Here is a 23,174-nt window from a genome sequence, read left to right on the forward strand (position 1 = left end):
GAAGCTAATTTTCACACACACTAGTATATCCAAGGCTGACATGGGATTAGGCAGACTTGGCAAAGTTTACACCAATAACTTTAAAGTCCAGCTCTACTCTTTTCTAAGGGTATCACTGAAAGGTTTTTCCCTCTGGTCAGAGGAATTCAACATTCTTGTTGAGGATGGAAGCAGTCACCTAAAGATATGGGAATTTTCCATGTGCTCTGTTGGGAGAAAATGAAAAGTTAAGAAGTTACTTGGGTATAGGTATTGCCTGAGTTTGTGAAACAAGAATTAACAGCCACTGGAATATAATGGAGTGTGTGTAGTTAGCAGCAGCCTTGGGGATGTATAGGAATGTATGAAGAAGTGATGTGCAATCACCCAGCATGGCCTATTGGAAAGAGCATGGGCCTGGAAGTCAGAGGACCTGGGTTTTAATACTGGCTCCATCACTTGTGTGACCTGGGGCAAGTCACTAACTTCTCTGGGCCTTGGTTACCTCATCTGTAAAATGGAGATTAAGACTTTCAGCCCTATGTAGGGCAGGGACTGTGTTTGACTTGATTATCTCATATCTATCCCAGAGCTTTGTACAGTGCTTGGCACATAGTAAGTGCTTAACAAATGCTATAAAAAATATCGAGTGTTTCCTGTGTGCAGAGCACTGTGCTAAGTGCTTGAAAGCTGGGCTCTCGCAAAGGGAAGCCGAGGCATCTTGATGGTCAACCTCAAATGATGGGCTCGAAATCCAGGTGATTTTCATTCTTCTGTCTTGATTTCTGTCTTAGATTGTGAGCCCCCTGAGGGAGAGGGACCAGTTTCTAATTTCCACCTCTATATTTTAATAGAGTGCTTAATACAGTGCTCCGCACTCATTAAGTGCTTAAAAATATTAATACTATTATTATCAGGGATTTCCCAGAACCACCAGAAATTCTTGGACTCCACTACTAAGAAATGTCTAATATGTGTCATTCTGGGGTGGGGAGGAGATACAGGGGAGCAAAAGGAGATCCAGAGCTAGAAAATGATGAATTTTGTTTAATTCTAAAAAATGTTTAAACATGATTATAAGAATTAACAACTGATGGGACTTGGACTTGAGTGGGCTTGTTACAACATTTTTTCCTGTATATGTTTAGCTTTCATTTTCATCATTTTACTTGTTGGCTATCTTTCAGTTCTCCTGAATGTTAAGAACACTTGGAAACTACTATATGAATATGAATCCATTTTTTTTCAAGTTTTGAGGGTCTGAGTCTTTTTAAACAAACAAGCAAGCTGTAGAGTTGTGCCCTTCCTCCTGCCTGGAATTCCCTTGTCCTCCAAATCCACTTTTTACAAAGTCCTTATTGGTCAATCAATAAATCAGTGATATTTGTTGAACATATAAGCCTTATGTTGTGAATTGAAATGGGGGCCCACCCATTCAAGAAAGGAAGAATAAGCTCTTTAAGACTGAGTATTGTGTAGTCCTCCAAAACGTAGAATGACAGTGGCAGTGGAGAAATAGAGCAGTGGGGAGGGGAGGGAAAACCATCCTACACTGATAATAATCATATTCAATTCATTCATTTAATCATATTTATTGAGCACTTACTGTGTGCAAGTGCTTGGGAGAGAACAATTATGACAATAAACAGACATATATCCCTGCCCACAGCAGCATAATAATAATAATATTTCTTAAGCACACTCTCTGTGTCAAGTACTGTTCTAACCTCTGGGCAGATACAAGCTAATTAGATTAGAGAAAGCAGGATGGCAAAGTGCATAAAGCACGACTGGGAGGAGAGAGGTCATGGGTTCTAAACCTGGCTCCACCACTTGTCTGCTTTGTGACCATGGGCAAGTCACTTCACTTCTCTGGGCCTCAGTTCCCTCAGCTGTAAAATGGGGATTGAGACTGTGAGCTTGTATCCACCCCAGCACTTAGTATAGTGACTGGCACATGTGCTTAACAAATGCCGTCATTATTATTATTACAGTCCCTGTCTGTCTGCATGGGACTCATAGTCTAGGTAGGAGGGAGAAGAGGTATTGAATCCCCATTTTACAGTTGAGAAAACTAAGACACAGAGAAATTAAGTGACTTTTCCAAGGTCATAGAGCAAACAAGTGGCGAAGCCTAGATTATAATTTACTAGACTACTAGGCCATGTTGCTTTTGTCTGTAGCACAATGCAGACAGGGGAGAGTTTTCTCTCAGGGCACTTTGCTATCAGATTGGGTGTTCCTATGACTCTCTTAATTGGCCAAGATATTTGTCCAATCTGTTGTCCATGGTCCTGGTTACCTCTGCCCCAGTTTGGATTTTGGAAACTGGGCAGGGAAGGAAATGTCTGAAATTTGGTATCCTCGCTCAAGCTCCTCTCCCATTGTGTTTCTCCCCCAACCCCGCCACCTCTCATGTGTCCTTGCTGATTTGGGGCAAAATCAAAATGTTTCTGCTGAAAGAATTTTTTTCAAAAAATATGCCTGTGTTGGGCAGTTTATTCTGAAAATATCTAGCTTAAGAAAATGTAGCCAAGAGGCAACTCTCTTTAGCTTTAAAATGGAGGAAGAAAGTTACTTCACAATGTCTTCCAGATAAGCTTCCTGCCAAACTGCCTCCATTTTGAGGTAGGCGGGACGGAGACATGGCAATGATTACATAGAGAGCATTCACTGCCAATATTTGTCATGGCAGTTGTGTTGCAACCATCATTCTAGCAGTTGGATATGATCTCAACTCTAAATCAGATAAAACTGACAGCCAAGAATTAATGTCAAGACAATTAATTTCAAATGAATTGAAGCATACAAGCCTAATCCTTAGACATGTTCCAGGAAAAATAATACTGCAGTTTACTTTTGGCCATTCTGGGAAAAATTAAGTAAAAATGTTTGCTTCCTCTTCCTTACTTGTATGGGAACCCCAAATTTGGGACAGAAATGGGCTGCCATGGTGGTGGGAGGGAGTGGCAGACTGCAGACTGTAGACTTCTAGATTGTAAGTTCCTTTTGGACAGGGAATGTAACTACCAGGTCTGTTATATTGTATTCTCCCAAGCACTTATTACAGTGCTGTGCACACATTAAGTGCTCAACAGATATAATGGATTGACATTGTGGGCAGAGAATGTGTCTATTTTTATTTCGTACTCTCCCAAGTGCTTAGATGGTGCTCTGCACACAGTAACCACTCAATAAATATGATGGAATGAATAAATGAATTATTGAATAGTGGAAGAGTTGTTGTGGAGGGAGCCATGCCTTAAAAGGAGCAGCCAGCTCAAGCAAAGTCATCAGAGAATGCTGGACTGGGGAGCTTGGCTTAAGAGAGTCAGAGATGGGGATCCAGCTCTCCTGTCCTCTCCCCAGGCCTCATGTTGTGTGGGCTTTACAGTGGAAAGAGGGAGCACTTCCTCCAAGAGGCCTTCCCAGACTAAGCCCTTTGTTTCCTCTTCTCCCACTCCCTTCTGTGTCTCCCTGACTTGCTCCCTTTGTTCTTCTTCCCTCCCAGCCCCACTGCACCTATTATCTGTAATGTATTTATTTGTATTTGTCTTTCTCCCTGACTCTACTCTGTAAGTTTGTTATGGGCAGGGAATGTGTCTGTTGTTGTATTGTGCTCTCCGAAGAACTTATTACAGTGCTCTGCATACAGTAAGCGCTCAATAAATGTGACTGAATGAATGAATCCATTATGGTGACCAAGCAGGAAAAAAAGGCAGAGAATAACTGATGTGCATTAATCCCAGTCTTCATTATTCAGTCAAGTGACAAATGGGCAAAAGCTGTACAGCTGCCCTTAACTGCTCTTCTTTGGGTTTTAAAAATGGAATTGCTGGTCTACAGTCAAATGTGCGCAGATTCTCTGACCGCTTTGCTGGATAAAATGGTGCTGTGTAGTTTAATATTCCTAAATTTCTTTTCTGCTCCTAATCACACCTCTAAGCATTTAAGTAATGCAGCGTGGCCTAATAGAGTACGGGCCTGGGAGTCAGAGCACTTGGGTTTTATTCCCATCTCTATCACTTGCCTATGTGACCTTGCACAGTTCATTTCACTTCTCAGGCCCTCCGTTTCCTCATATTTAAAGTGGGGGTTCAATACCCACTCTCCCTCCCACTCAGACTGAGAGCCCCATGTGGAACAAGGGACTATATCAAACCTGATTATCTTGGATCTATCCGAGTGCTTAGCTCATAGCAAGTGCTTAATAAATCTAGTCTTATGCTATCGAGTTGTCTCCAACCCATAGCGACACCGTGGACACATCTCTCCCAGAATGCCCCATCTCCAACTGCAATTGTTCTGGTAGTGTATCCATAGAGTTTTTTTACTCCTTCCACGCAGTAAACTTGAGTCTCCTTGACTCTGTCCCTTGATGCCGCTACCCAGTACAAGGGATTTTTGACTTGTAACAGATTGCCTTCCACTCACTAGCGACTGGCTAAGCTAGGAATGGAATGGATATGCCTCTGCTTGACTCTCCCTCCCATAGTCGAGACTGGTAGAGTACTAGAAACTCTCCAGGTGTGACCCTGAGAAGGTTCCTTACTAAACACCATTGTTCTTATTTACCCTTCGTCTCTTGAAGGACAAGCATTTCAGTGCCTCAAGCAACAAAGTGCAAAATGAAGATGTTGCTAAATGCTACCTGGATTTGACTACAATGAACTTCCATTTCAATCAGTCAGTTGTATTTATTGAATGCTTACTATGTACAGAACATTGTACTAAGCACTTCGGGGGGTACAATATAACAAAGTTGGTAGATATGTTCCCAGCGACAGTCCAGAGGGGGAGACAAGCATTAATATAAATAAGGAAATTAGAGAAATATAAATAACTGTGGGGCTGAGGGTGGGTTGAATAAAGGTACAAATCCAAGTGCAAGGATGACGGAATGGAATGGGAAAAGATAAAATAAGAGCTTAGTTGGGGAAGGCCTCTTGGAGGACATTTGCTTCCAATGTGTGTACCTTGTCAGATTCCTAATGCAACTCAGTGGGATTTCTCTTTGGACACATACGTGCCCTAATACAAATTTTACTGCCTATTCAGTTCATTGTTCAAGGGTCTCAGGCCTATTCCTTCAGTTTTATGTTGACAGTTTTACACAAACATTGTTGCATAAAAACTTAACAATGGATATTCACTTCCCATCTGTTATATGAAAATTCTGTCAGTAAGTCCCTGATTGCTAAATATTTTACCTCCACAGGTCTGGGCATATTAAACATCTAATCCCCTAAATTATTGATGACTATGTATTTAACCTTTCTGCCAACCACGTTCACCATGCAGGTCACCGCTAACTAAATATTTCCTTTCTAGAAGCAATGGAAATCCAAATTTTAGTGCACATTTGGCAGTCAAATCAGTCATTCATGGAAATTGCAATTTCTAATTATGTAACACTGAATTCATCCTTTACTAGCACTTTTCCAGATGGAGGCTCCTAGTCAGAAACTTCCTAAATATCTTCCACTTTATAAATGTTATGCCAGCTTCAACTTTCTTTCAAACATGGAAAGTTTCAAGTTTGTAGACCAAGTTAGAATCGGGCTGCCATCTCACAAATGTCTTGTCACTCCTTGATGGACATCGAAGTATTCTGAGTGGCTCATTTCCTTCTGTCAAGGCCCAAGAATGTAATCTATTTCTCCAGGGCAGATCATTGATTTCTCCAGTGTAGACCATAGATTTCTACACTGTAGAGCTCTCCTTCAGTCAGGGCCTAGATTAGCCCAAGCTCAATGGGCTTGGCAAAACTTAGATTTCAGGGCTGTAAACCTGAACTGTCCAACTTTTTTCAGGGCAGCTAAAGGGATCGTAGCTCCTTTTGATGCCTGCTAGACCCTTCCACCTGTGGGTCCACTGTGGCAGGAGATATGAAGGGTCTGTTATAGTCTCAGCCCCTCCCCCTCCCACCCCAAGGACTATTGCCAGCTCTAAATTTTGAGTTCTTGTGGGAGAGCCATGGCTTAGATAGGAGCAACCAGCAAGAGTAAAGCTGTCAAAGACTGCTGAACTGGGAAGAGTGGGTCAAGAGAGTCAAGGGGATCAAAGATGGGGGGATAAAAATCTAATAATAATAATTGTGGTATTTTTTTTTAGCACTTACTATGTGCCAGGCACTGTACTAAGCACTGGGGTGAATACAAGCAAATTAGGTTGGTCACAGTCCCTGTCCCATGTGGGGCTCACAGTCTCGATCCCCATTTTACAGATGAGGTAACTGAGACCCAAAGAAGTGAAGTGACTTGCCCAAGGTCACACAGAAAACAAGTGGCAGAGTTGGGATTAAAATCCATGACCTTCTGACTCTCATGCCCATGCTCTATCCACTATACTATTCTGCTTTTCTACCCCAAAATCCTGAAAGACCTCATCTTGTGAGGTCAGGCCAGCATCAAGCATAACCCAGATAAATTTGGGCCAGACACAGGCAGTCCCCTTGCAAAAGCAGTGTGGTCTCCCCAGATGGAGCAGAGTGAAGGTGATAGAGAGTTGAGGTTTAGGGGAGAAGTGGAATAAGCCTGTGGTCCAGTGTAATCCTAGATACCTGCCCCAAGCTTTGAGTCAGATCCTGCCCTTGCATGCTCCTGCTCAGCTAGCAGCATCATAAAATGTGCATCTCTGACCCAACCACCATTTTTACAGCAGTTACTACAGTTCTGGCCCAATTAAACCAGCATAAGAATATTTTTTTACCCTCCTTTTTAACTTAGTACTCTCTTATTGATCTCCAGCTTCCATCCTTTGGTTTCTTCCTTCATTAGTTATAGAACATAAATGGCCATTATCTCCTTTTTGAGATCTTGACAACTTATTCTGTATCTGTAAGCAATTATCACGGAATCATAGGCTCAGTGGCACCCGGAGATCATTCATACTATGTCCCTTTTCCTGTGTGCCTTGGCCACCTTTCAGGATCCCTCCCTCATTGCCGGATTTTGCCATTTCAATATTCACACACAAACTCACAGGATTTTTTTCACTGAAAGGGAGACAAGAGAAATAATATGTGGGGCTACACCTTGCTCCTACTCCCATAGACTTAATTTAACTCCAAGTTGTATGCCAAAAGACCGCCTCCATGTTATGTTGGTGCACCTCAGAAAAGGGACTCGACAGACTCCCTTTGCCTCAAAGCACCCAAATTCCCTAAATTTGTAGCCTATTGTAGTGCCAGATCTCTCTGTAGTTATGTTCTACCTTAGAGACATGCAGGTTGTGTTCTTTGACAGGCAGAAGAGTATTCCATCTTAACACAGGAAGCCTGGTCAGTTTCCTTTGTAGCCATCTGGCCCCAGATGAAACGGTAGAATGTTTGTGCCAAAAGGAGTTACTTTGGACAAAGTTATAGAAATAGGATAATGGGATTGGAATGATTTTAAATACAGAACCTTGACTGTTGATCCCTGCTACTCCCTTCTATTCAGTCTTCATTACTCTTTCCAAGATCGTGCAGGCCTGTCTAGACAATAGCTGTTTAAATCTCCCAGCCAGGAATTGAACACTGTCTAAAAGAGGTAGTTAACAATGCCAAAATTAGGTTTCTGACAATCACTACACTCTTTCTAGACGGGACTGGGCACGTGGAGTCCTCTTTTCTTTCCTTTAATTTGCCTCTTCTGCACCACCACTGCCTCCATATTTACTCAACTCAGCTCTCTGTGTTCCCGATCAGGATAAACAAGTGAGTGAACCTAGTGGCCTTGGCAGAAACCCTAACCCAAGAACTCTTCCACAGCTTTTATCACATTCACTTAACGGAGTTCCTTGATCAGAAGTTGAGGCCAAGCAAATATGGTGACAGTAATGGTGGTGCTTTGGGAAAGATTAAGAGCATGCAGTTTGACCTAGTGGAAAGAGCATGGACCTGGGATTCAGAGCCCTGGGTCCTAATCCCAGCTCTGCCATTTACCTGCTGCATGACCTTGGACAAGTCACTTAACTTCTCTGTGCCTCAGTTGCCTCACCTGAGAAATGGGGATCAATAGCTGTTCTCCCTCCTACTTAGATTGTGAGGGACCTGATTATTTTGTGTTTATCCCAGCTCTTAGTACAGTGCTTCGCACATACTAAGCACTAAACAGATACTACAATTATTAAAGAATACATTTTAAAGGAAGGCAGAATGCTGCAGGAACACACTCCCCGAAATACAAACACACAATGGAATCCACATTATAACCCTGTTGACTAGCTGTGAGAAAATACTTGATCACTTGAGCATTTAGTTAATATCTCTACAGGTTTGTGAGATTTTGGAGACGAGACATAGTATTAATGCAGAGGAGAGGCACTCCTACTAGCCAGGTGGAAATTTCTAATTGGACATGACAAACTGTAGCCTTGAATTGTAACATTTTCCTCGTATTAGTAGAGTGTGGAACATGGGTACCTAGACTAACAGTGCATACTGGTTTAGCAAGATTTTAATTTTTATAGTCCTAGACAATGCTGGGAAAATACACAAATGTTTGGAACCGGCATGGCCTGGCTAAACTGGTCAGCTTTCCTTGCAATCAATACAGTTGTTATTGCTCTGCTACTATTCCATAGTGTGACTAAAATACTGGGGAATCTTTACCCCACTCATCTCTCCTCCTTTCCTTGCAGTTGTCAAGAGGTAAAGAGAAGGGTTATAATCTGAGTGTTCCAATGTTCTAGTTTTCAATAAGAATAGTATAATTAGCCTAGGCAAAGGTACCACAGATTATCTCCTGACATTTCAAATGAGACTACTGAGGCTCAGGGAGAGCATATGCCCTTCTCAAAGTTTATTCTGTCTGTGATTTATTTTAAATATCTGCCTCCCCATCTAGACTATTAGATCCTTGAGTGCAGGGATTGTGTCTACTAGCTATATTGTATTGTATCCTCTTAAACACCTATTACAGTGGTTTACACATAGTAAGTGCTCAGTAAATACCATTGATTGAGTAAAATTTATGAATGTTAGCATTGGGAATGTAATTTTCCCAAGGCAAAAATGATATCCACTAAATTAGGAAAGAGGGTAGAACTGCTTAGCCCTTCTTTTAACTGCATAAATTTCAATTATTCCATGAACAGTGAAATAATCCTCTAACAAATTCTCTCAGAGAATAGACTCTGAACTCTCTGTGGGGAGGGAGCATATCTACCAACTCTTCTGTATTGATTTTTTTCTTATTGGAACTTGAGCTTGTCATGAGCAGGAAATGTGTTCATTTATTCTTATATCGTACTCTCACAAGCACTTAGTATAGTTTTTTGCACACATTAAATGCCCAAGTAATATGATTGAATGAATGATAATTATAGTATTTGTTAAGTGCTTACTATGTGCCAGGTACTGTTCTAAGTGCTGAAGTTGATACAAGATATCAACTTGAATGAATGAATGCTTGTGAAGTGCTTACTATGTTCCAAGAACTGTACTAAGCACTGGTTTAGATACAAGATAATTAGGTTGGACACAGTCCCTGTCCCATATTGGGTTGAGTCTGTCGAAGGGAGGAGGATTTAATCCCTATTTTACAGCTGAGGTAACTGAGACACAGAAGGTAAGTGACTTGCCTAAAGGCACATAGCAGACAAGGGGCAGAGCTGAGGTTGTCTCATGCTCTTTCCACTAGGCAATGCTGCTTCTCAGGTGTTCTCTCCCAAGTGCCTAATAGAGCACAAAGTAAGTGCTCAATAAATACCACTGATTGATTTATTGAATACTCTGTAACATGTAGTATATATATTGAAATGTTGAATTTGTAAAATCAAAGGTTCACTATATGCTGGCCAGACCTCTCTACTCTTTATGAACCATCTCAGAATCCATTATCCCAAGGTACAAAGCCTGGGACTGAGTCAATACCCCCTAATTTCAACCCCAGGCTTTAACATGGAAGAGTGACAACTCTGGACTAGGAAACTACTTAATAGTGAGGGGAAACTCCAAGGCTCATTCCCTCTATTATCTAATACCACAGGGAAAAATACTGGAAACATTCCCTGACACATGTGGTCTTTGTTACTGCAGAAAGAATTTTTCTGAGTGTTAAACATTTACATGCCAGAAAGTAGCTTAAGATGCAGACGTAACCTTCTCAGCACCCTAAATGGGAAATAGCTGCCAATTAAGATCTGCAAGAGAAAGGTATAATTTAGGGCAGGGGGTATCAAAATGATCCTCAGCTCTTGGTCCCCACCACTTCCTATTCTCATTCAGCAGTTTATTTGGTTGTATTAGTCTCCTTTACCTGGATCAGTGAAATGTTTTTGAGCCTAAAATGATCTTACACTTATTACAATTGAAGGTACTAGCAAGTAAGATGCTTAATCTATTGGGCCCAGACAAAATATCATTTAGGATTAATTGGTAAGAATGGTCTTTTAAAATGCGTAATATTTTTTAAGAAGTTAAACCCAAAGAAACCTTTTCATTTCAGAGAGGAGCTGATTGGTACACACCTCTTTGTTCTCTAGGATGATCTGTTCTTATTTCCAGGACCCCTGGGTAATCTTTAAGAGTAAAGCTCTCCCAAGGATACTGGGCAAAGGATGGGAAGAGGTTCTTCTCCTACTTCTCTGGTCACTCCTTCTCTGTCTCCTTCACAGTCTCCTCCTCTGCTTCTTAAACCCTAACTGAGAAGCACAGAGAAGCAGTGTGGCTTATTGGAAAGAGCGTGGGCTTGGGAGTCGAGGTCGTGAGTTCTAATCCCGGCTCCGCCACTTGTCAGCTGTGTGACTTTGGGCAAGTCACTTAACTTCTCTGGGCCTCAGTTACCTCATGTTAAAATTAAGATTAAGATTAAGACTGTGAGCCCAACGTGGGACAACCTTGTTGACCTTGTATCTCCCCCAGTGCTTGGCACATAGTAAGTGTTTAACAAATACCAAGATTATCATTATTATAACTGTGAAAGCCCATCAAGGCTTAGTTCTGTGTCCTCTTCAATTCTCTATCTATACTCACTCCTTTGGGGAATGCTCCCATAGGTTCAACTACCATCTTTATGCTTATGATTTCCAAATCTACATCTCCAGTGCCAACCTATTCTCCTCTTTGCAGTCTCACATTTCCTCCTGGCTTCAGGACATCTCTACTTGGAGATGTCAACTTTCCTCACAAATTCTCTCCTCTCCAGGCTACTGCCTCACACTTTCCCATCATTTGTCCCACAAGATCATGACCTTGGCATTATCCTTGACTCGTCTCTCTTCTTCAACCCACTTAGTCAATCACCAAATATTGGCAATTCTGCTTCCACCACATCTCCAGAATTCAATCCTTCCTCTACATCCAAACTGCTACCACATTGGTTCAAGCACTTGTCATATTCTATTTCTACTACAGCATTAGCCTCCTCACTGACCTCCCTAGCCTCCAGCCTCTCCCGTTTCCAGTCCATCCTTCATCATTTTTCTAAAAAATAATTCTGTGTACGTCACCCCACTCAAGTGCCATCAGGGTTGCTCATCCATCTCTGCATTAAGCAGAAACTCATCACCAGCAAATTCAAGGCCCTCAATCAGCGACCTTGGCATTAATTAATTAATTTTCCTGGTTTCTCATCCTCTATAACTCAGCCCACATACTTTGCTCTTCTAATCACCACCCTACTTACCGTCTTTTGCTCATGCCTCACCTGTAGTTAACCCGTTCCTCCCTCCCTCCTGCCTGGAACTCCCTCCCTCTGCCCATCTGACAGATTAACACTCTCCCCATATTCAAAGCTCTACTGAAATCATCTTCCCAGAAGCCTTTCTGGACTAAGCTATCATCCCCACACCCTATTTTCCCTAACTACTGCTTCTCCCATCCATTTAGTATCAATCATTCAATCAATAGTATTTACTGAGTGCTTACTATGTGCAGTGTGCTGTATTAAGCACTTGGAAAAGTACACTATAACAGAGTTGATAGATTCTTTCCCTGCCCACAACAAATTTACAATCTAGAGACAGCTTACACTCCTACCAGAAAGCACTTAGATACTCCCCTTCACTGTCACACCCTCCAAAGCACTTTTGGACATATCTGTATATTAGGTTGCTTCCCTTACATGTAATTTTATTTTAATGTCTGACTCCTCTTTTAGACTGTAAGATTCTTGGTAGACAGGGAGCATATCTATCAATTTTGTTGTATTGTACTTTCCTAACCACTTAGTACAGTGTTCTGCACAGAGTGCTCAATAAATATCATTGATCAATTAATTAATGAAGGATGAAGGTGAATAACATAAGCATAGGAAGGAAAACTGAGAAATAAAGTTAAGGTGTTAGAGGAAAGATAACAATATTTGTGGTTTTAAGGGAGAATATACTGGAATCTTAAGATCCTGGGAAGGAGTATAATCCTTAGGCAAGAGATGAGGACAACTGAGGTAGAGTAAATGAATTAATGAATGTCCATGAAATTTAGTCAAAGAGTATGTACAGTTAAAGGTGTTGGCCATCTGTTGGCTCCTAATTTGGTAGCTGAACATCTTTGCCTAGTGTCTGGTACCCATATTCTGACCCTGAGCCTGGAACATTTAGTTCCTTACCAATCTTAAGCCAGAAAAGCAAGCTGGCTGATTGATGTAGTCATTGATATATTTTTGATGTATAAATTTTAGTTAAGAAATTATCAACTAAAAACACTGTGCTGAGCACTAGGGCAGCTCACTGTGGGCAGAGACCAGATCTACAAACTCCCCCAAGTGTTTATTACAATGCTCTGCAAGACAGTAAGTGCTAATGGAGAAGCAGCGTGGCTCAGTGGAAAGAGCACGGGCTTTGGAGTCAGAGCTCGTGAGTTCGAATCCCAGCTCTGCCACTTGTCGGCTGTGTGACTGTGGGCAAGTCACTTAACTTCTCTGTGCCTCAGTTCCCTCATCTGTAAAATGGGGATTAGACTGTGAGCCCCATGTGGGACAACCTGATTTCCCCTATGTCTACCCAGTGCTTAGAACAGTGCTCGGCAACATAGTAAGAGCTTAACAAATACCAACATTATTATTATTATTATTAATAAATAGATTGATTAATACGTGACTATCAATTTGGACCCAGGTCCACACAAGGCTCGTTCTTTAAGAGTTTTATCACCACTTATGTGACGTGTGCTGGAAATAAGAGGGTGGGTGGAGGAGGGAGTGCAGCCTCTTCTCCCTGTGGATCCTTGCCCGGGAAAACCTCTAGTAAAAGAGGAAATTTGTTTGTCCAGAAGGAGTAATTTGGCATCATAGAGGAGAGAATATTCCATCCCCAATTTATAGTGCTTTTCCTCCAGAAGCACTAGAGGGCGATGTTTACAACAAGATTTTCTCGCCGGAGTTCACAGAAAGGGCCTTCTGAAAACTCAGTGTGAAACCATCCTTTCTATTAGAACCACACCATTAGTGTCCGAACTATGCTGCTTAGTCCTATGATGACGATTCTTGTTTTATTATATAAAAATGATGAAATACATTTGGAAGTTTTGATTTTGCCACCAGAATTATCAGCCTGGGCTTGGGAGACAGAGGTCATGGGTTCGAATCCTGGCTCTGCCACTTGTCAGCTTGTGTGACTGTGGGCAAGTCACTTAACTTCTCTGTGCCTCAGTTACCTCATATGTAAAATGGGGATTAAGACTGTGAGCCCCAAGTGGGACAACCTGATTACCCTGTATTTACCCCAGCGCTTAGAACAGTGCTCTGCACATAGTAAGCGCTTAACAAATACCAACATTATTATCACATTGTCGTCGTTGGTATTTATTGAGCTCTTACTGGGTGCAGAGAATCCTTAAGAATTTGTTGTTTATCGAGACATAGTGGGGTTTATAATATATAGTACAGAGGACAGGAAAAGGCAGGATAGTGTGTAGGGAGCAAGCATGGAGATGGATGTTGGTTTCAAATTAAACAATAATAATAATATTGTGGTATTTGTTAAATGCTTACTATGTGCAGAGCACTGTTCTAAGCACTGGGGTAGATACAGGGTAATCAGGTTGACCCATGTGAGGCCACAGTCTTAATCCCATTTTACAGAATGAGGTAACTGAGGCCCAGAGAAGTTAAGCGACTTGCCCACAGTCACACAGCTGACAGGTGGCAGAGCTGGGATTCGAACCCATGACCTCTGACTCCCAGCCCGTGCTCTTTCCACTGGGCCATGCTGCTTCTCACTAAGCACTAAGGATGCATACAAGCAAATTGGAATTGGTTACAATCCCTGTCCATGTGGGCTCACAGTTTTATTCCCCATTTTACATCTGAGGTAACTGAGGCCTAGTGAAGTGACTTGCCCAAGGCCACACAGGAGACAAGCAGCAGAGTTAGGATTAGATCCCATGACCTTCTAACTCTCAGGCCCGTGCTCTATCTACTAAGCCATGCTGCTTCCCATAAAGTTAACTTTAGCCCTTGTTAGTAATGTTAATTAAAATGAGCATAATTCTCCTTGAGAAAGTGTTGTAGGTTTATTGAGTTTATTATGTTTAGGACCCTTTAGTAGCACTGAACCATAGCAGAAACCCAGGTTGCATTGGGAGCAGGCAAAGGGCAAGGGAAGGGGTGGCAAGCTGTGCTCTCAGTGACTGTACAAGGTGGGGATCACTGTGCTGTGGTAATGACTGTTTATTGAGAATTATTATTGAGAAGCAGCATGGCTCAGTGGAAAGAGCCCGGGCTTGAGAGTCAGAGGTCATGGGTTGAATCCCGGCTCTGCACTTGTCAGCTGTGTGACTGTGGGCAAGTCACTTCACTTCTCTGGGCCTCAGTTACCTCATCTGTAAAAATGGGGATTAACTGTGAGCCTCACGTGGGACAACCTGATTACCTTGTATCTACCCAGTGCTTAGAACAGTGCTCTGCACATAGTAAGCGCTTAACAAATACCAACATTATTGTTATTATTATTATTGTTAGGCATCATTTTGTGCTGTGACAGGGAGCTGGGTCACAGCAGTTATTGGGGCAATTGGCTCCCAAGGCGTGATTCTCCTCAGAACAAGGCCAAACCTTTTAAAAAGGAATGCAGGCGAAAAGAAGGGTTTTCTTCCCTCCACAGTTCAATGAGAACCCTGGCGAAGTGTAGCATGTTGTGCATTTTGGAAGGGTGTGCATTAGGTACAATCTCGAGATTGAGGCTAACCACCTTAAAATCAGAGAAGGTCAGCTATCTATCACTGGATGCAGGAGTCCAGCTTTCTATCAAGTGGTGAAAACTGCCCGTCTTTGTAGCCAGGGACAAAGGAGGGTCAGTGACAATTACTCTGGTTGTAATAAGTACTTCCCCAACCCACCCCTCAAAATTCTAAAATTCCAACTCCTGGCATTTTCTTCTCCATATATGAGTCACTTCAGTAGAGTAAACATCCCCCAGTAGTTAGTGTTTGCCTGCAAGGGGAACTTGGGGCTGCTCTGAGCTCATGACGAGGGCCCAGAGAAAAGACCGAAGAGACTGAATTCATCAAAATAGGACTGATGGATCCCAACTGAATGCACATGCTCAGCACTGACTGGAGACTCCTTTGCACTTCATTTGATCACTTCTCCTTGGCTCAGGTTTGAGTTACAACACTGAAGTGGATTAGAAGTGGTTTCATTGTTTGAAGAATGGATGGTGAGGGCAGAGCTCCAAGGAATACAGAAGTAGATATAGCCCAGAGAAGCAACACAGCCTAGTGGAAAGAGCACGGGTCTGGGAATCAGAGGACTTGGATTCTAATCCTTGCTCCACCATTTGCTTGCTCTGTGACCTTGGGCAAGTCACTTAACTTCTCTGTGCCTCAGTTTCCTCAACTATAAAATGGTGAATAAAAAAATAAATAAAAATTGATTATGGTAATTATTAAGCACTTACTATGTGCTATTCATTCATTCAAACATATTTATTGAGTACTTTGTGCAGAGCACTGTACTAAACACTTGGAAAGTACAGTTCAGCAATAGAGACAATCTCTGCCTATAGCGGGCTTACAGTCTAAAAGGGGGAGACAGACATCAAAACAAGTAAACAGGTATCAATAGCATCAATATAAATAAATAGAATAATAGATATATATACAACAAAACAAGCAAACAAGCATTAATGTAAATAAATAGAATTATAGATATGTACATATATACACAAGTGCTGTGATGCAGGGGGGAGAACAAAGAGAGTGAGTTGGGCCAGTGGGAAGGGGGAGCTGAGGAAAAGGGGGTCTTAGTCTGGAAAGGCCTCTTGGAGAAGGTACGCCTTCAGTAGGGTTTTGAAAGGGGAAGTGTGATTCTTTGGCGGATTTGAGGAGGGAGGGCATTCCAGGCCAGAGGTAGGACATGGGCCACAGATCGACAGCGGGACAGGCGAGAACAAGGCACAGTGAGAAGGTTAACACCAGAGGAGCAGAGTGTGTGGGCTGGGATGTAGAAGGAGAGAAGGAAGGTCAGGTAGGAGGAGGCAAGATGATGGAGAAGCTTTGAAGCCAATAGTGAGGCGGTTTTGCTTGATACAGAGGTTGATAGGCAACCACTGGAGATTTTTTGACAAGGGGGGTGCTAGGCACTGTACTAAGCACCAGGTGGTTACAAGAAAATCAGTTTGGACACAGACCCTGCCCCACCTGGGGCTCACGGACTTAATCCTCATTTTACAGATGAGGTAACAGAGGCACAGAGAAGTTAAGTGACTTGCCCAAGACTACACAGCAGACAGGTGGTAGAGCCAGGATTAGAACCTATGACCTTCTGACTCCCAGGCCCGTGCTCGATCCACTACTTCATGCTGTTCTCCCTGCTAGTTAGATTGTGGGCCCCATGAGGGATGGGTACTATGTTCAACCTAATTAATTTGTACCTACCCTGGTGCTTATAACAGTGCTTAACACATCATATGCGCTTAACAAATATCATTAAAAAACACCCAAAATCATTCATGAAAACTTGATTGAAAATAGAGTTGAAATTTTTGTGCCATTAAGGCAACACTCTGTTTGGGGAAAATGAGGAGGGGGTCCCTGCCCTAACCCGAAAAGTGGCTTCTGGGAAAATTAGCATTTCTTTTATTCTGTGCAGAAGTGGCCCTGTGAGAGAAGTATCATTGACCTCATAGGCTATAAACTTCATTGTTTAGGGGGAGATGCTGTTTAGGAGGATGGTTTCCATCTAGAATGAGTAAGGCCAGTAATATGCACATTAGGAATGGGTAGATTTCATTAAATGTTAGTATTAAAAATAGATGTTGAAATACATTCATGTTAGAGGTGTAGATTTCTAAGTGTATTTGGCAATATGAGTGTTTGTGTGTGGGGGGGTGTGGGGCGGGAGCATGTATGAAATGTGAGGAAATAGAAGTCCCGATGTCAAAGGTTAAAATCAAAATTCAGGAATCGTCCATGCAGAATAGAGCCACTGATGCATTAGTGCTACCAGTAGGTATCTTGGCAAATGTAATAAAGATGCTATATTTCAAAGGTCTCTTGCTCAGCAAAATGAAATCCACTTGTGCATAATTTAATGCTGCCCATGAGACAATATTTCCAGATGGAGCTTCTTTTTGCCTATTTTTTTTTGGTTGTAAATTGAATGTGTGGGTTTTTCACCTAGGAATTTGTGATCTATTGTTCTCAGAGTCTATAGGAACTAGACGATTTGCAAAGGCAAATTAATGTAACATGAAGCCATTAAATGAAGGTTAAAACAAAAGCATCCCATTCTGTGTATGTGGCGGGAAACAGATTTAGTGAAGAATAAAAGTATTAGTTACAGATTTATTCATGGGCAACTTTCAGCAGAGCCGGGGAGTGTGACTGCTTTAATTTTGCTGATCTCTTCCTTCCTCTTCCTTTTCTTCTGATTTTATGGTACCACATCTTAGTTCACTTGTGTGAATTGTATCGCTGATCCTGTTGAAATTCACATAACGTCATTCACCGGCGTTAATCCTTTAATTCCTTTTGTACACGTCTAAAGATCTCTCTGTGGTACCATTGGTTTTCTTGTGTGAAAGCTGAAAATGACTAGGGGAGGATTCATTTTCCAACCTTGGCATCTAAAAGGCCCAGACTGTAATGCCCAGAGGCCATTGCCCTGATCATTATTGCACAAAGGGGACTGACTCGATCTCAGGAAACCTCAGTGAAATTGATCTCCAGAGTGGCCATCCGTCAAGGAAGACTGGCCTCAAGCCTCTGGCCCAAGCAGATGGTAGCGTGCAAAGTATGTTAACGAGTGCCAGCCCTTCTCGGATTGCACTTGATGGAGCTCAGCTCCCTCGTGTCAGAGATTTCCCAACATAAACTGTACCAAAAGTTCAGCTATGTCCCAGACTTTATTGCATACCTACAGGCTGGAGATTCGACGTGATCTCTTTCCATTTCCCAACCGGGAAGTAATTGGGAGAGCATGCTTAGCAATATGGGTGCTACAATAACAATTCCTTTGCTGGCTAACAGAACTCGCAAACATTTGGCATGCATATACAAACACACACATCCACACCCGGAAAGCTCACGAGAACTGCCCTCTGCCAAGTATGCATCAAATGGGATACTTTTCCGGCTTTTCACTTGAATGGTTTGCAATGCATGTTCATTTAGGTCTCCCCCTGAGCTTTTTACAAGGGGGCCCCTCTTTTCTGGGTGGCTTTGTTCTCTCACTCCACCCATCACAACTTCTCTTGTAGATGCTTTGCTATAACCCTTGTTGTCCAGTAACAAGGCACAACCCCGCCCCCTGCACTCCCCGGGGTAATTCTGTCCAGGCAGAACCAACCTGGTCTGGGTTGGTATGAGATATCGGAGCCACCACATTCATGCAGGAGAACATCAGAAAACCAGACTGTCAATCTGCCAATCATCTGTTGCAGAATTGTACATTCCAAACACTTAGTACAGTGCTCTGCATACAGTAAGCACTCAATAAATACGATTGAGTGGATCAGTGGTATTTATTGAGGCTTTATTGTGCACAGAGCACTGCCTGAAATGATTGCACAGGTCATTTAAGGAGGGAAGAGGCAGGCAGGAGCAGTGGATTGAGATTCATGATGTGCTAAAGCTTTTAAAATCAGCCTGGTCCAGTGGAACTGATCTAATGTCAGATCCATCTTTCTAGGGATTGGGGCCATCCCTGAAAGTAGAATGGAAGGAGAAGTGAGTTCTCTGAACTGATTGGGATTTGGGGAGGAACTGGGAGCACTTTATAGGCCTTGGGGTGAGAGGCATAGATTCTGTTGCCTTCCCACATATTGATTACTATCAGAAGAGCAGCGGGGAGCAATGTAGCCTAATGGAAGGACCATGGGTCTGGGACCTGGGTTCTAATCCCAGTTCTGCCACTTGCCTCTGCATGACATTGGGCAAGTTGCTTAACTTCTCTATGCCTCAGTTTCCTCATCTGTAAAATGGGAATTCAATACCTATTCTCCTTCCAGTTGAGACTATGAGCCCCACACAGGGAAGGGACCATGTCCAACTTAATGACCTTGAGCTACCCAACATTTACAATGGTGCTTGATACTTAGTAAGCACTTAACAAATACTGTAATAATAAGAGCAGAATAAATCCATATGAGCTCCCTGCTATAATTGCAAAGGAAGCATGCCAGCCTCTAAGGGATGACTTAATTTGATGTTTTGAATTAGCATTGACTTTTGAATCCACAATTGCATTATTGTCACTAAGTACATTGGCATATTACAGTGATTACAGATTTATTTGAAAGAGCAAAAATGAGGAGGGGTGGTACATAAAATGCTTGCAAGCACTTCACAGTGAGCTGTGTCCCTCCCACCTGGTCACTTGTGGCAATCCGTGCCTCAGCGGGTGCCTGGCTGGAAGGGGCAAGAGAATGAGAGTGGCACAGTGCAAACTGCTAACACTATAACTGGTTCTTTCAGGCAGGATCTCAGTCTCCAAGTCTTCATGACTGGACTGAAGTTCATCTAGGGTTTTTGACAAGAAACTCCACTGTTTGAGAAAGTCACTAATTTTGGTCTGCTACCATGTTAATCCAATCACTTACCCTATCCTGCTTTGATTACTCCTTGTTACTCCAGCCTCCTTACTGACCTCCCTGCCTTCTGCCTCTTCCCTCTCTGCTGCCCAGATCATTTTTCTACAGAATCATTCAGTCCATGTTTTTCCTCTCCTCAAGAACTTCCAGTGGTTGACCATTCACCTGCACATCAAACAGAAACTCCTCACCATTGGCTTTAAAGCACTCAATTACCTTGCACCCTCCTACCTCACCTCACTATTCTACTATAACCCAGTCTGCACACTTCACTCTTCTAATGGTATCCCTATCACTGTACCTCAATCTCATTTATCTGGCTGCTGACCTCTTGCCCATGTCCTGCCTCTGGTCTGGAACCCCCTCCCTCCTCATAACCAACAGAGAGTTACTCTCCCCCAGCCTTCAAAGACTTATTGCAAGCACATCTCCTCCAAGATGCCTTCCCTAACTAAGCCCTCCTTTCCTCTTCTCCCACTCCCTTCTCCCTGACTTGCTCCATGTATTCACCACCCCGGCTCTGATCCCACAGCACTAATGTACATATCTGTAATTTATAATAATGTTTGTCTCCCCCTCCAGACTAAGCTCATCGTGGTCAGGGATTGGGTCTCTTATATTGTTATATTGTACTCTCCCAAGTGTTTAGTGTAGTGCTCCGCCTAGAGTAAGCACTCAGTAAATATGATTGACTGACTGGTCTAGTTTTGAATGAGTGTAGGATACTCATATGTCTAAAGTACAGAATTACTTTAGTTTCTCATAACTGAAATGTCAAGTGTAGAGGTGCAAGGGCTTTGAATCGTCAATTTTGGAGGTACCAGGGCTGATTCTAGACAGCCCTGCCAACAAATAAATACTGTACTTTCCTATTGTTTTCTTTTTATAATGATATTTGTTAAGCTCTTATTATGTGCCAGGGACTGTACTAAGTGCTGGGTTAGAGATGAGGTAATCGGGTTGGACACAGTCTCTGTCCCACATAGGTAACCACAATCTTAATCCCCATTTTAAAGATGAGTTAACTGAGGCACAGAGAAGTTGTGACTTTCCCAAGGTCACACAGCTGGAATTAGAACCCAGGTTTTCTGACACCCCCCCCGCCCAGGCCCTGCTGTTTCCATTAGACCATACTGCTTCAGCTTCTGATTCTTCACCTACTTCAGCTTCGTCTGCCCTCCTGAAAAATATCATGTGTTCGAAAATTCCATGTAGAGTGAGTTCCTGAGAGGAAATCTAGTGGTAGGAGTAAATAAGTTAAAAGTAGCCAAATGGATAACCATGGAGCAGAATGTACCCAAGGACAACTAGACACCCAATCTCATAGGAAGTCATCAATCATCAACATCAATGGTATATATTGAGCACTTACTATATGCAGAACACTATATTAAATGCTTGGGAGAATACAAGACAACAGTGTTGGCAGATATGTTCCCTGCCCACAGTGAACTTACTTTCTAGATGGGGAGACAGGCATTAATATAAATAAATTATTTGATATATAATTTAAAGATATGTGCATAAGTGCTGCGGTGTTGAGAGTGGGATGAGTATCAAATGCCCAAAGGTCAAAGATCCAAGTGCATAGATGACAGAGAAGGGAGAGGGAACTGGTCAGCCTTCTCTCTGATCTCCCTTCCTCCTCTCTCGCCCCGCTCCAGTCTATTCTTCACTCCGCTGCCCAGCTCATCTTCCTGCAGAAATGATCTGGGCATGTCACTCTGGGCCTATCAACCTCCGCTCCAAACAAAAACTCCTCTAGGCTTCAAGGCTCTACATCACCTTGCCCCTTCCTACCTCTCCTCCCTTCTCTCTTTCTACTGCCCACCCCGCACGCTCCGCTCCTCTGCTGCCCACCTCCTCACCGTCCCTCGGTCTCACCTATCCCGCCGTCGACCCCTGGGCCACGTCCTCCCCGGTCCTGGAACGCCCTCCCTCCTCACCTCCACCAAACTAATTCTCTTCCCCTCTTCAAAACCCTACTTAAAACTCACCTCCTCCAAGAGGCCTTCCCAGACTGAGCTCCCCTTCTCCCTCTACTCCCTCTACCGCCCCCCTTCACCTCTCCGCAGCTTAACCCTCTTTTCTCCCCATTTCCCTCTGCTCCTCCCCCTCTCCCTTCCCATCCCCTCAGCACTGTACTCGTCTGCTCAACTGTATATATTTTCATTACCCTATTTATTTTGTTAATGAAATGTACATTGCCGTGATTCTGTTTAGTTGCCATTGTTTTTACAAGATGTTCTTCCCCTTGACTCTATTTATTGCCATTGTTCTTGTCTGTCCGTCTCCCCCTATTAGACTGTAAGCCCGTCAAATGGCAGGGACTGTCTCTATCTGTTGCCAACTTGTTCATTCCAAGCGCTTAGTACAGTGCTCTGCACATAGTAAGCGCTCAATAAATACTATTGAATGAATGAAAAGAGAATTTAACTGGGATGGCCTCTTGGAGGAGATGTGACCTTAATAATGCTTTGAAGGTGGGGGTAGTGGTAGTCTTGTGTACATGGATAGGGAGAGAGTTACAGAGTAGTGGTAGGATGTGGGAAAAGGCGTCATCGGTGAGGTAGTTGAGCTTGGGGTACAGTAAGTAAGCTGGTGGTAGAGGAGCAAGGTGTGAGGGTTGGATTATAGTACAAAATCAGGGAGGTGAGGTAAGAGGGGGCAAGGTGAGTGAGTGGTTTAAAGCACATGGTAAAGAGTTTCCTCTTTCATATGGAGGTAAATGGGCAACCACTGGAGAGTTTTGAGGTGTGGGGAGTCATGGACTGAACATTTTTTTAGAAAAATGACTCAGGCAAGAGAGTGAAGTATGGACTCAAGCAGTGAGAGACAAGTGACTGAGAGGTTCGTAAAGAGGAAGATGCAGCAATCTAGGTGGAAAGTCCTTATAAGTTATCGTTCTATTTAGGGTATTTATTAAGCACTTACTACATGCCAAGCACCATGAGACATACAAGACAATCCGATCACTTGCAGTCCCTGCTCACACGGGGTTCATGGTCTAAGGAGCTCCAGAGACAAGTTGTCTCTTTGTTACTTTACATTTTCTCATGAAACTAAGCCACAGATTAAATGACTTTCTGATTGCCATATGGTAGGACAGGCATAGAGGTGGGGTTAAAACCTGGATCTCCAGAATCCCATTCCTCTCCTCTTTTTATCAGGCTATTTATAGTTGAGAGATTTAGGGGGACAATTGGGGAATTGGAGTTGGTGGCAGGAAATAGGTC

At 42.8% G+C, this 23,174-nt stretch overlaps 1 protein-coding gene and 1 non-coding gene across 2 annotated transcripts in view; one reads left to right on the top strand and one right to left on the bottom strand.

The window, feature by feature from the left end:
• The window catches only part of FUT10 (fucosyltransferase 10), a 58,198-nt gene that overhangs the window by 16,420 nt on the left and 18,604 nt on the right, over positions 1-23,174 (top strand). The gene's annotated exons all lie outside the window — the stretch shown is intronic.
• On the bottom strand, positions 4,387-4,524 carry LOC114812376. The gene has a single exon (XR_003760031.1). It is a non-coding gene; the product is annotated as a small nucleolar RNA SNORA7 (small nucleolar RNA).

The sequence above is a fragment of the Ornithorhynchus anatinus genome, chromosome 5 (genome assembly GCF_004115215.2).
Source record: "Ornithorhynchus anatinus isolate Pmale09 chromosome 5, mOrnAna1.pri.v4, whole genome shotgun sequence".
NCBI lineage: Eukaryota > Metazoa > Chordata > Mammalia > Monotremata > Ornithorhynchidae > Ornithorhynchus > Ornithorhynchus anatinus.